The sequence below is a fragment of the Theropithecus gelada genome, chromosome 1, assembly GCF_003255815.1.
Source record: "Theropithecus gelada isolate Dixy chromosome 1, Tgel_1.0, whole genome shotgun sequence".
Classification (NCBI taxonomy): domain Eukaryota; kingdom Metazoa; phylum Chordata; class Mammalia; order Primates; family Cercopithecidae; genus Theropithecus; species Theropithecus gelada.
The window spans coordinates 79,880,939-79,890,865 of NC_037668.1; positions in this window are offsets into that span (position 1 = coordinate 79,880,939).

Below are 9,927 nucleotides of genomic sequence, written 5' to 3' on the forward strand. Positions count from 1 at the left end.
GCCAAGATTGCACCACTGCACTCCAGTCTGGGTGACAGCAAGACTCCGTCTCAAATTAATTAATTAATTAATTAATAGGCCAGGCACGGTAGCTCACGCCTGTAATCCCAGCACTTTGGGAGGCTGAGGCAGGTGGATCACCTGAGGTCAGGAGTTCAAGACCAGCCTGGCCAACATAGTGAAACCCCATCTCTACTAAAAATACAAAAAAATTAACTGGGCGTGGTAGTGCATGCCTGTAATCCCAGCTACTTGGGAGGCTGAAGCAGGAGAATCATTTGAACCCAGGAGGCAGAGGCTGTAGTGAGCCAAGATCACACCACTGCATACCAGCCTGGGTGATGGAGAGAAACCCCGTCTCAAAAAAAAAAAAAAAAAAAAAAAAAAATGAATAGAGTCCTACAACAAAATTTCCTTTTGTAGTTGCCAGAGTAATCAGCCTTCTCCAACTCCTAGTTTTACAAGAAGTATAAAATTAATGCTCTTTTGTTATTAGGAATGGGGGTCTTCCTATATTGCCCAGTCTGGTCTTGAACTCCTGGCCTCAAGCAATCCTCCCACCTCAGCCTTCCAAGAAGCTAAGATCACAGGTGTAAGCTTTTTATTGAATGAGAATCAGTGGCTTAGAAAATGTAGTGGCACAAGTGGATGTCATTTGGAATGTTCAATTTTTCACAAGGTGAATCTTTACCCTAGTGTGAGTCCCTCATGGCCAGCTTAGGAACTCAGATGTGTTGACAGGTCAGACATTTTCATCCAACCCATTCAATAGATTGCTCCATGCAATAGGGTAGCTGAAGCAGGTACCTGTGAAACAGCTCAGAAATATAGGATTCAATGAGAGGAGTGATGGAAGATCGGGCAGGAAAGAGAGGCAGAGGCCAGATGGTCCAAGGCCTTGTACATCATATTTGGGATTTGGGACTCTACCTTGCAAACAAAAATGGTTTTAAGCAATGGAGTAACACGGTTACATATTCTTGGAAGAAAGATAGCTCTGCCTGTGGAGGCGGAAGGGGGGAATACAACAGATTGGGTGGGAAGGATAGGGAGCAGAGAGATAGGAGATAGAGAAAACAATAAAGAGATTGCTGTAAAAATCTAGATAAGAGATGAATAGGACCTGAGCTAATGTCATAGCAATGGGAAAGGTAGAAAGCACACGGATTTGATACATATTTAGGAGGTAAAGTTCCCTGGACTTGGTGACAGATTAAATGTGAGATATAAAGAAAAGGATACCAGCCTAAACAACCAGGTAGATAGCAAAGCCATTTACTGAAACAGGGAGCAAATAAATTGTTTTTGTTATCTATTGCTGCATATAAAAAAACACTCCCAAAAGTTCAGTGGCTTAAAACAGCAATAATTCATTATTTCTCATAATTCTGTGAATGGCTAACTGCCTCTTTTGCTGGTTTCACCTGCGATCATTCACAAGCTGCATTCAGTTGGAAGGTCTGCTGGCCTGGAAGATCTAAGATGTCCTTATTCATAGGTCTGGCAATCAGTGCCAGCTGAGGGCTGGGCACTGCAGTTTTTCTGCATGTGACCTCTCATCCACTAGTAGGCTAGACCAGCTTACATAGTGGTCTCAAGGCAGCATTCCAAGAGTATAAAAGCAGAAGACACAATCTGTAAAGGCCAAGCCTTAGAAATCGCACAGCCTCACATATGCTGCATTGTATTGACCAAATCAAGTCACAAGCCCAGTCCAGATTTAAGGGGTAGAAGAAATAAATTCCACTTTTGATTGGGAAGAAGAGCAAAGACACATGACAAAAAGGCACAATATAAGGAACAAGGAGTCTATTGCCTTTAACCAAACTACTACAAGAGTAGAAACAAATGTGGGTAATGACAGAAAATGATGAGTATCTCAAATACCACCTCCTGCACAAATCATTCCTTCCTTCTCTGTGCTTCAGTTTCTTCATTTGTAAAATGAATGAATGTGCAAGTCCATTCCTCTCACCAACTGCTGTTTACGAGGTGAAAGTGGTTAAAACGTACAACATGCCAGGGCACACACTGTCAGCAGGGGTGGAATCTGAGACACACACATAGGAAACATTCAACATGTCAATGGTCAGAACCCAGGTACCACCCACTACCCCCTCCCTCCCGACCCCAACCCTGCCAGTCCTTCACCAAGCCCAGTCCATTCTACTTCCCAGGAATTCTTCATTCCACAGCCACGGTCTCCTCACCGTCCTGCTCCTGCAATAGCCTCCAATCTGCTCTTAGTCTGCACTCCATACTGCAGCATAGGACTCTTCCTAAAGCCAGCTTGAAACCTCCCATTGCCCTGCTCAGAAGCTCATCTGTTTATTAAGCCTAATGACCCCTGGTGATTTGTCCTCGTCTACCCTCCAGCCTCACTACTGGTCACACCTCCTTCACACCCTGAGCTCCCCCAACATTAAACTACTTGCAGTTCTCTGAATGTGGCCTGCTCCAATAACATCTTTGTGAATTTGCATCTGCTTTCTTCTCTCTACCTAGAATGCCATTCAGTCATTTATTCAATAAATTGCTGGTTCACTCACCCAACTAGGAAATATTTCCTGAACACCTGCTATGCAGAGATGAATAACATATGGTCCCTGACCCAAGGAACTCAGTGTCTGGTGCGGGACAGTAGACTATAAGATCCACTAATCTGTACTCCACAAGAGGAAAGGCCATAGTACTACCCAACAAGGCACCTCCTAAACCATTCTTAGAAGAGCTCAGGGATAAGTATATAAATATTAAATACTTATTGCTGAATAAATAAGCATATAAGTATTAACTAAGGATTTCTTCTCATATCTACCATCTCATTTAACTTTCACAATGAACCTGTGAAGTTGGGACTGATTCATGCCATCTTAGATGTGAGCAAGTAGTAACTGGCCCAGGTTTCTTAGCTACTGAAAGCAAGGAAAGCCAGGACTCAAATTAGCCACAATAAGAGATTTGGTGAGACATGGCTATTTTCTCACAGTGGGACAGATCAGCAGGGAGGAATCTGAGATGTTAGACCTGGCCCCATGCGAGGTCCTGGGATGTAGATTTAAGAATTAATTAAACTGAGCCATCTAGGAAAAGTAGGAGTTAAATGCATGGAGACGCCACCTAGGCAGATGGGCCAGCATGAACAAAGGCCCAAAGGGTGGGAAATGATGTGAAATCTTCAGAGAACTTGGAGTCTCTAGAAGCATAATGGGCAGAGTAGCAAGTGATGAGTGAGGCAGGAGAGCTAAGTTGGAGCCAGAGGTCAGGCAAGGCCTGGGTGGCCATGCTAAGGACAATGGACTCCATGATCAGTGCAGTGCAGAGCTGTTACAGGCCTTTATCCGAAGGGAAGACTTGGCAAAAGTTGTGTTTTAAAAAGATCTTATAGCCTGCACAATAGGGATTGGATTGGAAGTTCCAAGACACTGGGAGCAGGGAGATCAGAGAAAATGCTGGTGGAGTGACTTCAAAATAGCTAGGCTGGCCAGGTGCATTGGCTCATATCTGTGATTCCGGCACTTTGGGAGGCTGAGGTGGGCAGATTGTCTGAGCTCGGGAGTTCAAGACTAGCCTGGGCAACATGGTAAGACCCCTTCTCTACTAAAAATACAAAAAATTAGCCAGGCGTGGTAGCACAAGCCTATAGTCCCAGCTACTTGGGAGGCTTAGACAAGAGAATCACTTGAATCTGGGAGGCAGAGGTTGCAGTGAGCCAGGATCGTACACTATAGCCTGGGCAACAGAGCGAGACTCTGCCTCCAAAAAACAAAACAAAACAAAATAGCTAGGAGCAGTGGCGTGTGCCTATAGTCGCAGCTATTTAGGAGGCTGAGGCCCGAGGACCACTGGAGCCCATGAGTTTAAGACCAGCCTGGGCAACATAGCGAGACCCCATCTCAACAACAACAACAACAACAACAAAAGAGAGAGAGATGATAAGACCTGAGCTGGGAAATGCACTGGGACATGAAAGAAACAAGATTTGGTGACTGACTGGATGTAGATGAGGCAAAAGAACATTAAGGCAACAAGGAGAGCTTTCTAACTTGGGTAGTGTCATTTGCTGTGAGAAAGAGAATAAAAGAGACAGTCTTGGGGATAGAGGGGCCAGAAGAAGGGGAATGGTGGTAAAAGCAGCAACTGCTCTGGAAATAATTATTCATACTTTATTTATTGCATTTAAATTTAATCGAGCCGATTAGTGTCTCAGTCAGGCCTCTCTCACAGAGCCCAGAAGCAGAATCTAGCACTATCAGTTCCCTGTCTCTGCTTCCCCGGCCCTCTAGGCCTCTTTTTTTCCAGTTATTAAACAGAGAGAATACCCATTCCATAATTTAACACAATGACTGGATAGCACCCTGTTATCAGAGTATTCATTTAAAACTTAATCAAGGTTTTAATGAGGAGCCAGAGGAACCTCAAATTAGCCCCCCACCAAACCAACATGGAGCCCCCTCTATAGCCCTAACCTGCTCACTTCCAAGAATGGGAGACTACCTTCTCTAGGGCAGACCACTTTGCTTTGGGATAACCCTTATTGTTAGTAAAGTCCTCTGCTAAAATCTGCCTGTCTGTAGCTTCCACCCTCTGGTCCTAGTTCTTCATCATTATATTATTCATTCATTCATTGCACAAAGATGTGTTGATCACTTAGTATGTGCCAAGCATTGTTCTAAGCACAGAGTACACAAACATGAACTAAACAGGCAGAACCCCTACTCACACAGAAGTTAGGAATCCACAGAGAAGAGACAAAAAATAAGCACACAAATGATCTATGATAATTTCGGATGGTGATAGCCATATTAAGGAAATATTCCAAAGAGACTATTATTTTAGGATTATTAAACAGGGACAGCCTCTCTGAGGAAGTGACATTTGAGTTGAGACCTGGTGGATGAAAAAGAATCAATCCATTTTAGAGATGATTTAGGAAATTAAGAGGCAGAAAGAACAAGTGGTTTTCCCAGGGCAAGACAACAGACAAACAACTAACTAGAACCTTCCCCCCTCGGCTGGGCACAGTGGCTTGCACCTGTAATCCCAGGATTTTGGGAGGCTGAGGCGGGAGGATCACTTGAGCTCACAAGTTTGAGACCAGCCAGAACAACATGGTGAAACCTCACCTCTACCAAAAATACAAAAATTAGCAAGGCATGGTGGCATGCGTCTGCAGTCCCAGCTGCTTGGGAGGCTGAGGCAAGAAAATCACTTGAACCCAGGAGACAGAGGTTGCTGTGAGCCTAGATTGTGCCACTGCACTCCAGCCTGGGTGACAAAGCGAGACTCCATCTAAAAAACAAAAAAATGTGTGCTCACCCTAGGCACAAAGTTCTTCCTTGGTCTCATATCATCCACCACTGACCAGACCCCTTTCTGAACCACCTCTGTTAAATGAGGGAACTGAATTAAAATAAGTATAATCACTAGGGTGCGGTGACTTCCACCTGTAATCCCAGCACTTTGGGAGGTCAAGGGGCAAATTGCTTGAGTCCAGGAGTTCAAGACCAGTCTGGGCAACATGGCGAAACCCCGTTTCTACTAAAAATACAAAAAATCAGGCAGGTTTGGTGGCACATACCTGTAGTCCCAACTACTGGGGAGGCTGAGGTGGGAGGTTAACTTGAGCCCAGGAGGTCGAGCCTGCAGTGAGCCCTGATTGTGCCACTTCACTGCAGCCTGGGCAACAGAGTGAGACCCTATCTCAAGTAAATAAATACATTAAATAAATTAATTAATATAATATAATAAATTAAGTTTTGGAATCAGGCAGTTCTGGGTTCAAATCCAACTTTTACCATTCACTAATTATGTGATTGAATTTCTCTAGACCATAGGTTGCTTATCTGTAAAATGAGGATGAAGATTATTTCACTGGCTCTTTGAGAGAGTTAAATTAAAGATGACAATGTATGTAAAATAGGTGGTGATGTATGTAAATAGTATGTATGTAAAATGGGTGAATAGTACTAGACTATTCAATAACATCAGCTACTTTCAGCATGATAACTAAGTACATTATGCTTGCCAATGAGTCCACCTTCAAATAAGTGTCCAGGGAATGAAGAACAGTTGCCAATGGCTTAGGATCTATAAAACAAGTCAGAATAGGCCGGGTGTGGTGGCTCATGCCTGTAATCCCTGAGCTTTGGGAGGCCGAGGCAGGGGGATTGCTTGAGCCCAGGAGTTTGAGACCATCCTGGACAACATGGCAAAACCCCATCTCTACAAAATACAAAAGTTGGCTGGGTGTGGTGATGCGCACCTGTAGTCCCAGCTACTTAGAAGGCTGAGGTGGGAGGATCACCTGAGCCCAGGGAGGTTGAGGTGTGATTGCACCATTGCACTCCAGCCTGGGCGACGGAGTGAGACCCTCTGTTTCTCAAAAAATACTCTGTTTCTTAGAAAAACAGAAACAAGACAGATGCCTTTCTAATTTTGGAAGAATGTCTCCTATTTGTCTTTCCTGGAGGGCTTGCTAAGAGAGGCTGTTAGGCGAGCCTGTGACCTTTGGCAAAGGTAAGTCTCACACTCCCTCTTGTGTCCGAAATTGGAACTGCGCGCTCTCTGGACTGACCAGTAGCCATGGTGCTGAAATCAACCTGGTTATAGGGGCTGAAGGGCAGGGAACTAACGTTTGTTAAGCACCTGCTATATTCCGGGAACCTTCTGAGGTAACTTCCATATATTATCTCAAGTCTCATCAACCATTCAACAGAAAAGAAAACTGAAAGTCAGCAAGGTTAAATGACTTCTCCAGGTATTCGTGGATAATAAAGCACAAAAGAGACCTAAAGAGAAAAACTGGAAAAAAATCAGTGATATTGATTGTACTACAGGATAAAATCCAACCTCCTTAGCAAATATGATTAAATTCTTTTATCTTCAACTTTATTTTCAACCACCTAACCCCCTAACACCCTTCGTCCTTGTGCTCTGGCCACACAGAATGACTTACAGTTCTCAGAAATTGCTTTAAATCTCAGCATTTTTGTCCAAGCCTTTGTCTCTTTCTTAGGTGACTTCCTCAATAACCCTCCCTGATCTAGAAAATTCCTTCCTACACATCCTGCCATCCCATCCATCTTACTTGGAGATAATTTAATCACCGTTTCCTTTGTACTACTTTTGGACCTCAGACATTATATATATACACATATATTCAATAAATACTTGTGGAATGGCTATATATATATATATATATATATACCGCATATATATAAGACGTGCGCGCGCGCACACACACACACACACATACACATTCCAGGTCCTATATACTAGGTTTTGTTTTTTCTTCCTTTTACAATATCTTTTTTTTTTTAGACAGAGTTTTGCTCTGTCACCCAGGCTGGAGTGCAGTTGCAAGATCTTGGCTTGACCAGGCGCGGTGGCTCACGCCTGTAATCTCAGCCCTTTGGGAGGCTGAGACGGGTGGATCACGAAGTCAGGAGATCGAGACCATCCTGGCTAACACGGTGAAACCCCGTATCTACTAAAAATACAAAAAAATTACCCAGGCATGGTGGCGGGTGCCTGTAGTCCCAGCTGCTCAGGAGGCTGAGGCAGGAGAATGGCATGAACCTGGAAGGCAGAACTTGCAGTGAGCCGAGATCGCGCCACTGTACTCCAGCCTGGGTGACAGAGCAAGCGAGACTCTGTCTTAAAAAAAAAAAAAAACCCAAGATCTTGGCTCACTGCAACCCCTCCTGCATTGAATGCCTCCTGCATTCAAGTGATTCTCCTTCCTCAGCCTCCCGAGTAGCTGGGGTTATAGGTGCACACCACCATGCCAAACTAATTTTTGTATTTTTCATAGAGATGGGGTTTCACCATGTTGGCCAGGCTGGTCTCGAATTCCTGACCTCAGGTGATCCACCCACCTCAACCTCCCAAAGTGCTGGGATTACAGGTGTGAGCGACTGAGCCTAGCCTCTTTCACAATATCTTCATGCCATTCAATATACTAGGTTTTGAAGGCACATCAGTGAACAAGAAGACAGATAAAAGCCCCATTCTGATAGTGGATCTTACACTGGAAGTCTCTAGGCAACAAATGCTGATGGTTTAGACCATGCTAGTAATGATGGGGGTGAAGAGTAGTGAATTCATTTGCTAGGGCTGCCATAGACAGGGTACCACAGACAGGGTAGCTTAAACAACAAAAAATTATTTCCTAAGTCTGGAGGCTAGAAGTCTGAGAACATGATTGGTTTCTTCTGAGGCCTCTCTCTGGCTTGTAGATGGCCTACTTCTCCCTGTGTCTTCCAGTGGTCTTCCCTCTGTGTTCAACTATGTCCCAATCTCTTCTTCTAATAAGGATGCTGGTCCTATTGCATTAGGGCCCACCTATATGACTTCATTTTAACATAATTACCTCTTTAAAGACCTCATCTCCAAATACAGTCACATTCTGAAGTACTTGGGTTAGGACTTTAAAATATGAATGGGGTGGCTGGGTGTGGTGGCTATGGCTGTAATCCTAGCATTTTGGGAGGCTGAGGTGGGTGGATCACCTGAGGTCAGTAGTTCAAGATCAGCCTGGCCAACATGGTGAAACCCCATCTCTATTAAAAATACAAAAAGTATCTCGGCTTTTGTACCTGTACTCCCAGCTACTCAGGAGGCTGAGGCACAAGAATTGCTTGAACCTGGGAGGCAGAGGTTGCAGTAAGCCAAGATTGCACCACTGCACTCCAGCCTGGGCAACAGAGTGAGATTCTCTCTCAAAAATAATAATAATAATAAAAAAATATGAATGGGGCATGGACACTTCATTTATAACAAGGAGTGAATTTTTTTTTTTTTTTTTTTTGAGATGGGATCTTGCTCTGTCACCGAGGCTGGAGTGCAGTGGTGCAATCTCAGCTCACTGCAAGCTCCGCCTCCTGGGTTCAAGCGATTCTCATGTCTCAGCCTTCAGAGTAGTTGGGGTTACAGGCACGTGCCACCTCACCCAGCTAATTTTGTATTTTTGGTAGAGACGGGATTTCACCATGTTGGTCAGGCTGGTCTCAAACTCCAGACCTCAGGTGATCCACCTGCCTCGGCCTCCCAAAGTGGTGGAATTACAAGTGTTAGCCACTGTGCACAGGCTTTTTTGTTTGTTTAAGACAGATCTCACTCTGTTATCCAGGCTGGAGTGCAGTGGCGCAATCTCAGCTCACTGCAACCTCTGCCTCCCAGGTTCAAGAGATTCTCCTGCCTCAGCCTCCCGAGTAGCTGGGGTTACAGGCATGTGCCACCATGCCTGGCTAATTTTGTATTTTCAGTAGAGATGAGGTTTTACCATGTTAGTCAGGCTGGTCTCGAACTCCCGACCTCAGGTGATCCACCCGCCTCAGTCTCCCAAAGTGCTGGGATTACAGGTTTGAGCCACCATGCCTGGCCCAAAAAGAATTTTTAAATGTCCACATAGTTCATTTATTTATTTGCCCTACATGAACTATACGTTTCCCCCCATATTTACGCCTGAAAAAAATCTTAATTAATATAAAGCAACTCAACGAGTGTGCAATTACACACTCGCCAAAAGTTGTGCACCCCAAAGTGTCATCACTTACTACATCCAGTTACAAATCTAGAACTTCTAAGGGATAAACATATTTCCTCTAATTCTCTCTCTCTCTCTTTTTTTTTTTTTTTTTTTTTTTTTTTGAGAGAGAATCTCACCCTGTCTCCCAGTCTGCAGTGCAGTGGTGCAATCTTGGGTCACTGCAACCTCCGCCTCCCGGATTCAAGCGATTCTCCTTCCTCAGCCTCCTAAGCAGCTGGGTTTACAGGCATGTGCCACCACGCCCAGCTAATTTTTCTATTTTTAGTAGAGAGGGGGTTTCACCATGTTGGCCAGTATGGTCTCGAGCTCCTGACCTCAAGTGATCTGCCTGCCTCAGCCTCCTAAAGTGCTGGGATTACAGGCATGAGTCACTT